This window comes from Engraulis encrasicolus, chromosome 15, assembly GCF_034702125.1.
Source record: "Engraulis encrasicolus isolate BLACKSEA-1 chromosome 15, IST_EnEncr_1.0, whole genome shotgun sequence".
Lineage (NCBI taxonomy): Eukaryota > Metazoa > Chordata > Actinopteri > Clupeiformes > Engraulidae > Engraulis > Engraulis encrasicolus.
Window position 1 is genome coordinate 4672469 of NC_085871.1, and position 8408 is coordinate 4680876.

At 43.7% G+C, this 8408-nt stretch overlaps 1 protein-coding gene across 2 annotated transcripts in view; it reads right to left on the reverse strand.

Moving 5' to 3' along the window:
• Positions 1–8057, reverse strand: part of cnot4b (CCR4-NOT transcription complex, subunit 4b) — a 66205-nt gene extending 58148 nt beyond the window's left edge. For both annotated transcript variants that reach the window (XM_063216836.1, XM_063216835.1), the window contains exon 1: positions 7854–8057. The gene's annotated coding sequence lies outside the window, so the exon portion shown is untranslated. The remainder of the gene's footprint in view (positions 1–7853) is intronic.
• Between the last annotated feature and the right edge of the window lie 351 nt (positions 8058–8408).

Below are 8408 nucleotides of genomic sequence, written 5' to 3' on the forward strand. Positions count from 1 at the left end.
GTCAAAGTTAAATTTCTGTAATGCTTTCCTATGAAAAGATATACTCAAAAATCTGCAAAACTGTGAGGGGTGTATTCACTTTCGTGATATACTGTATATACACACACACACACACACACACACACACACACACACACACACACACACACACACACACACACACACACACACACACACACACACACACACACACACACACACACAAACACACACACACACACACACACACACACACACTCGCAAACACGCACACGGTGGGAGACATGACGCCTTGTTTTTTCGTAACATTGGTTAAAAACCTACAAAACTGCTATTTTTCCTCTCAAAAACAAATGTCAATAAAGAAGTTGTGGTACATTATGCTTCATATTAGTCTTAGATGAGAAAAATATTTTTGTTAAGATTCATGTAAAGGTTTACATATCAAATGTCCTGTGGTGTGACTGTAACATTAATAAAACCTGGAATATAATACATAAATAAATCACCACAACATCATTTTGAATAATTTATGAAGCATTTGGCATGATTGCATAAATATTAACTTTATATTAAGATATGTGAATGTGAAAAAAAAACTCAAGACAGTAATATTAACTACAAGTTCAATTTCGTAACACAAATTGCGTCCTGTGGGGTGACATGTATGTCAATGTTTGTGAACGGGCAGCTGCAAGGCCAACTACAAGGGTCTTAAAGACTGGCTCCTAACCAGTCAGTACCTCAGTTATTGGAGAGTGCTGTGGAAGCTTAAGGTGACTATTAACCTCTTAATATGTCTTCATATTGCAATGTCTCTGTCACGCAATGTTTAGGTTAATTTTATGGTGTCCTGTGGTGTGACTGCTCTTATAGAAGGAAAAAAAAGCTTTTTATAAATGAAAACACATATTAAGATTAAACACAATATCATTATCAAGTTAGCATAAGCTCAGACATACAAAAGGATTAACATGGCCATAATGCAGTGAATTTCCTGTGGTGTGACTTCATTTTCACATGCAATGTGTTGATGCAGGACACATTTTCCCAAAAATGGCAAAAATTAGGCGAAATTCCACAGTTTTTTCTACTTTTTTCCAATTTTTTCCATCAATTTTTTTTCAGGAATTGGAATAACTTTTAAACGTCACCCACCCATATATATATATAGAGAGAGAGAGAGAGAGAGAGAGAGAGAGAGAGAGAGAGAGAGAGAGAGAGAGAGAGAGAGAGAGAGAGAGAGAGAGAGAGAGAGAGAGAGAGAGAGAGACACTATATTCATTTTAAGGAGCTATAATTTGGTTTACGTGTAAACAAAAGGCCCAAACGGATACGCCAAAACATACGCGTGTAAACAGGCTCTCAGTGTGGTGGGGCCGTAGATGGCAGATCACCTGGCATAACGGTAAAGGCAAACACTCGTCTCCTGAAAAGGCCTTCTGTCCCAAAGCCAGGGAGGTCAACAACACACATCAGACCTTCACGCTTCGGGCCCGCCCATTCGGGGCCGGCCAGTTTCAATGAGAAGGCCTGTCTGTACTGAATGTGTGTGTGGTTTCACACACACCAACGTAGAAGGCATAGAAGGGGTGCGCATGATGCGAAACTACAGTGGCTTTGAAAACCACATATCACAGTCATTTTTTTCCAATACACGTATGCACTGCAGTGTGTGCGTGTGTGCATGCGTACACACACACAATGGTAATATTTGGTCAAGTGATTTGGGGATTTGTAGTAACTTATCCTCCATAATAAAACTGTTTCCTTTCTAACAGGAAGAGTTTAGCCTATCCAGCTGTGGGGATCCATGACCATATTTTTGCACATGACGATAGACACAACAGCTGTGCATTGCTGTCTCTGGATCACATGAATTCACTAGCCTGGGAATTCCCATGCCGCCTTGTGCTCTTACTCCAACCTGAAGGACAGCATGGACACCCTAGCTGAAATGTTCACCTGAGTTTAGGAGTCCAAACAGAGAACAGGGAGGGAGTGCAAACATTATTAGACCAGCAAAAGCCTGTAGTTGGTTTACAGATGCACAATGTTGAGACAAAATGCAAAAGCTTTAGATAGTATTATAAAAAGTTTATATGACCTCACCTATGAGAAAATGAAGAGATGGTCCCCAGACTATAGCTCTTGTGATAGAGTTTGCCAATAGCCAGGCTAGCCATGCACAGTAAAACAATGAGTGTCTCTGGCTAAACAAAGAGCTGCAACAGAGAGCTGCAACACAGCTGCGCACCACTGGACCAGCAGTGAATGACGTTAGTTAGCAGTAAAATCAATGACCTGAAATGTTAAATGTGTGTGCAATCTGAGAGACTGGTGTGAAGAGTGTTGGGTGAACTGCTGCATACAGTGCACAAGCCCCTTATCAAGTGAGAGTCTCAGCACACACAAACTCATAACACACACACCCACGAACCATGACCACTCTCTAACCCCTTTCCCAAACACACACCCTCACTCTATGGAAAATAAAGTCGGCTTGCTTGCTTAAGAGTGACCTGAAATAGCAGGTTTCCCTCACTGTATATAACATACCTGACCCACTTAACCGCCATAATCCACTGCCTTGCACTTTGCATTGAGGAGGGGAGAAAAAAAAGCTTTTCACACACTGATTCAGGACAGGAGGGAGCCCAACTTGCATACAGACAGCACAACACAAAGTACAGGAGAGTTGCCATTCAAATCACAAAAGGTGGATTGAACCACAACAGTAGGTCTACACAAAACATTAGACCGAGGGCTTTGTTGAAAATGCCCCATCAGTTCTTGTTCAGCATGAGCGGCCTGGGCGTATAACGCACTCACAAAGCTCTCTCTTTTCACCTGCCCCAAAGGAGTAGACAGCGTGTTCACTAGTTATAATGGTATAATGCACTCTGGTGTCAAGCTCCAATCAGTCAAAAGACTTTTTTGGGCCTTCATGCCTTTGACAGGACATTGAGGGTGACGAAGAGAGAGGGGAGGGGATCAGGAAATGACCTCGGGTCAGCATCAAACCTGGGGAGGCTAATGGACCACCTTAGCCTCCGTCCACACCAAGAAACCTGTTTAAAAGCTAGAGGAACACGTCTTCAACCACCCTCCAAGTCAAGACAGCAGCACACCAAAGTACTGCAACATGTTATGAACTACCAATGTCTCCCATACAATTTTCCCAAACAAAACACCCCCACATAGCACCACCTCACAGGACTATGCCATAGGGGGTACCGTACAGGCACGACTTGACCCAGTGTTTTTTCTGCCTGCAGCACCACCACACAACACTGCTTGATCTGTGGCAAACACTGACAAATCTGTGGCTCTATAATCAATGCCTTCCATGAGCCTTGTGATTCAGAAGTTATTTGAGCTTCTGCGCTTAAAGCTTCCTTTTACACATTGCTCTTCACTTGTATATTTATTCAAACTGAGCTGTCTGTGTGTATGAAATGTGCTATACAAGTAAACGTTGTAGTCTTGCTTGCTTCAACAAGAGGTTCCTTCCTATTGGCTTGCCGCCTTGCATCGCTCTCACTCTCTCTGAGGTCTGGGTCAGACGAGGGCCAGCCCTTCCAGAATGTGGGTCAAGTCTTCACAGCAACATACCACACTGCCAACAATAAGGCCAAAACAACACTAGTCATTTAGTGGGAACATATCATCACTCGGACCAAGTGACAAACCTTACAAGCCCTCTGTAATAGACCGCTCCATGAGCAACAGTGTCTGGTTCAAAATAAACACAATGTTAAGTTCCCCTGCAATGCATCATATAAAAGTATAATTCAAAGGCATTTTATTTGCAAGCAACCATTTGGGACTTCTTTCTGAAACTTGAAAAGAGGTGCAGTTGCTTACCACTTCACTCCCATTTCCCCCTCTTTCTTTCTTTCTTTCTTTCTTTCTTTCTTTCTTTCTTTCTTTCTTTCTTTCTTTCTTTCTTTCTTTGACCTCTGTTAATTCCTGTTGTATGTCTTGAAATGTCTGTGTGGGCATTAAGCTTATGTGCATTTGTGTAAGCTGCTTGACACCTTAATTTTGCACTGGGGAGTCACTCTGCTCTATTCCTCAGAAAAACATGATGTGGATAAATGAGAAGAGACTCTTCATCGAAAGCCAAATATAATGTAACATAGCAGTTCAGCTTTATGACAGATAGTGGGCTAGTGCAGGGAGGGTTTACATTACGAGTCTCTCCGAGTTACCACACACCTACTGTAATGTTGTCTGTATGTGGGTTAGTCCCTTATCCACCCAATTGGAGGACCTCCAAACTCCAGCATGTTGGCAAACAAGCAAGCTTTTTATAAATACCAGATGTCCTACAATGACTGTTTGGGTAAATAACTGCAGTTTTCACATGGCTTTAGGTAGTAGGCCTATATACAGCAAAAAGTTACCGTAAGTGATTTAGTGCGCCAAGAGTCCTTGACTACTGGTGATGGGCCCTTGGCATTTGTTGACATTTTTGGCGCGCTGTGCTACGCTCCTGCTGCTAACATTTTCTGTCCTCTGTCTTTTTTTTTGTGTTCTGTCTCACTACTACACACGAAAAAACAAAGATGTTTTCATTGAGATGAACTCGGGACAAGAAAGTTTAAAGTCCTGTGAGGTCAAAAAAACACCACCACCACCACCTGCTTTTCCTCCCCAACTTGTATTGTGTTGTTCCACCATCTGGCTTTGCTGCTTCTTTTTGGAGGGAAATACTACTATGACGACAGGTCCTTTCAAGTTTGTTCTCACAGCTGGGCTGGAGAAGCCTGTGTGTGCCTGTGTGTGCCTGTGTATGTGTGTGTGTGTGTGTGTGTGTGTGTGTGTGTGTGTGTGTGTGTGTGTGTGTGAGTGAGTGAGTGAGTGAGTGAGTGAGTGAGTGAGTGAGTGAGTGAGTGAGTGAGTGAGTGAGTGAGTGAGTGAGTGAGTGAGTGAGTGAGTGAGAGAGTGAGTGAGAGAGAGAGAGAGAGAGAGAGAGAGCGCGCGAGAGCAACAGAGAGAGAGAAAGAGAGAGAGAAAGAGAGAGAGACAGAGAGAAAAAATGGAGTTCAATTGGCATGGTGACCCCATTCCCTCATTACGCTTATCCCATACACTCTTAGCAACACACACACACACACACACACACACACACACACACACACACACACACACACACACACACACACACACACACACACACACACACACACACACACACACACACACACACACACTTCCTATTAGAGGAGATTGTGTGCTCTCATCTTCCACGGTTCATCTGAGGTCTTGACCGTTCTTCTTTTTTTTGCACATGTGACCAACCGTCTTTTGCAGCCAAGTGTAACTATTTCAAAAACGTGCCTCTGGCAAAACTATGCGGTGAACGGTCCATGTTTCAGCCATGATATTCACAAGTTAACTCATGCTCGTCATATCTGAGGTTTCCTCCACACCCACAATGTTTTTGCTGGACAGTGTGAAGGGGCCAAACTGCTTAGGACGCCGTTAGCTGTTCACATACATCACTATCGAATTTGTCACCAGGTTTTCCCCCAAGCACTTCACAGTTAAGGCGCCCACCTTGACAATAAACACCAACCACCTCAACTAGGTCCCCTGAAAATAAAGACTGTGTGTTGTAAATGTAAGTTAATTTCTAAAGTTGCTTTACCAAAACACACACACTTTAAGGGGTTTCCAGATAATATTTCATAAAACTGCACAGCATGGCCTTTCCAATGATGTCAGTGATATCTATCTGATACTGACAAAACCACCACTACTTTTGAGCAATGAAAACTGCAGGATACACTGCACCCCTAACAAATAAGTAACTGTGCACAACCCAGCTTTACAACTTGTTGGACTTCTCTCATTGGATCCAAGCACACCAAAACAAACAAACAAACAAACAAGAAATAAATATAGACAACAACAGTCATCAGACAAGTGGCCACCCTCACACCCCTCTGACACTCACTTCCTAGTCTGGGTGGCAGGAGTTAGAGAAGGAAGGAGGTGGAGGGAGACCTGTCACAACCTCTTAGATTGCCAGACAGGAGGAAGTGAGGAGGTAGAGTGTGTTGTTGTGGGGGGTGATGTACCGGTAAGTTCACTTGCCTGACTCACTGTAGAAAAAAATGGAGTGATCTATGTGAATCTAAGACTCTTGGTCTAAACATACAACACCTTGCATAGCAGTGCAGGACCTTACAGCAGGCAATGTGACTTTTCAGCAAAACAGGCCTGCCCCCATGGGGGGAAGTATCAGATTATCAGCACTGACCCTTCGCAAAAGCATTCACGCACTACATCTCCTTCCACAAGCGCAGAGCAGGATAGTCTGCTACACACTTCTTTCCCAGCCCCTAAGCAGCATTGCAAACATCAGTGACAACACCAGAGGTGTAGAATGATGTACAGTACGGGAGAGAGGTGGGAATGCCCTTAGCCAAGGGACCAAGCCAAAAGAAACTAAATGACGACATGGGTCACTATCTGTCAAGCCACTGTCCAACTCTACACAATGATGACAATTCCAGTCTGAATGTGGAGGCGTTTGGATATCGCACCACCAGGACAGGGACAGGAATTCGGATGAGTTCGCATTGTATTCAGCAACTCAGTCACAGTACAACTGTGCCAAATAGTAAAAACAACTAGACAATATTAACGCATTTGCAATGTAATGGAGCGACACAATGTTTTTCATTGCTATGGCCATTCTGGATGAGTACGTCAGTGAGATAAACCGTTGGCCCTACTATGTGAACGTGACATAGCTAGCTACCAAATGCAGAAAGCTTCAACTGACTTCACAGTCATACATTGTGGCAAGAACGGAATCACCCACATAGCAATTCCAATGCCTGACTGTAACTGGCTGTTCACAGTCACACACGTCGTCATCAAGCCCATAATATCTAAATGGACGTTGACATCCTCAAAAGTTCATGACTGTTTTAGACATCCAAATTAGCCTTGCACATAGAGCTCTAAACGATTAGTAATAACAAATGCTGATTATGTTGATGCGACATTCACGCGTAACTGCTGACACGTCCACTGACATTATGTGCCCACACACTGCCTTACTAAAAATGCTTCCTGGGGAAAATAATCCTTACTTTACGGACACGGGGTCAAGTGAGAGACTGACATGCTAAACCAGCTGCTAGCTAGTTTGCTAGGATACCCAGTTCTATTCGACAGTTATCTAGACGTGGGTGTGGAAATGTAAGGCAAGTTAAACAAAATTGGGTTTTGTCACTTCATGGCATCTATGGCATCTGCTTTGACTACAGCTTGTAGATATACCTGTTTAAGTTCCGAGTATTGGGGAAGTGGAGAAAGCAAAATGTCTAGAGCTCTACCCGTTTGTGAAATGCCGGTCGATTGACACGAATACCTAGAACTACTGCCCAGTGGCGAGAGGGTGCTAACAGCTAACAGCTAGCCACCTAGCACTACTTCGTAACGTTATGGACAGAGTCAGTTGCCTCGTCAGGTTTACAAACACTCTAGAGGAGAAAAGTCATCTACCGGTCACACAACATGTCCGTGCATCATTTCAACTAGCGCAGGTGACTAAGATAGCCAGTGAGATCTGTTGACCAACAACGTCGTTTTGGTAGATCCAGGTGCGCGGCCTACATTACCCCGGCAAGCCTGTGGCTCCCCTCACTGTCTAGCTACAGCAAGACTTTGACATTACACTCAACCTTTAATGTATAGCCTGGGAGTGGGGTTTGAACCACCAATAAAATAACGTAACACTGTGAACTAAAGATATGGCATAGACATATCGAAAAAGTTCCTCCGGATTAAACAGCGGTTCTTGTGAGCTTTGACAGTTTTGGTGAGATAGTTTGTGGGGTAACGTTACTCACCCTGTCTACTTGCTGGGACTCCTCTCCAAGGGATATTCTGATAACTGGGACAGGGATTGATTAGCTTTCTGAACTCTAAGCTTTTGACAGCAGGTACAAAATCTTTCGGCGTTTTTCAGTATTGGATCTGAGGGGGGAAACGCCTGTGTGTTTCAGCCTCTGTAGTGTGAAGTACAGCAACAGCACCCTCTGACCACCATCTTACTGAACTGAGCCGATCGAGGGGACAGGCTTGCTCACAACTACTGAGCATGCTCTGTGTGCGCTTTGAAAAGGATGATGGGAAATGTAGTAACATACCGGTACGTTTGCGTGCCTCCCCTAGAATAAGCTGAATGGTATCTGTTAGTTTTGACTTTTGAATATATGATATATTATTGTCACATATAGGCCTACATTTCCAACATGCTTTAGAAAATGTTTGAACCAAAAGTTGAATAAAAAAGAGTGCTTAATGGTGGCAGTCCTGCTCTCACTCTAATAGGCCTACTTACTAGGCCAGGGGTCCCCAACCTTTCTGACTGGGTCTGAGGGCTACTAGCCCTGTTACTAGCC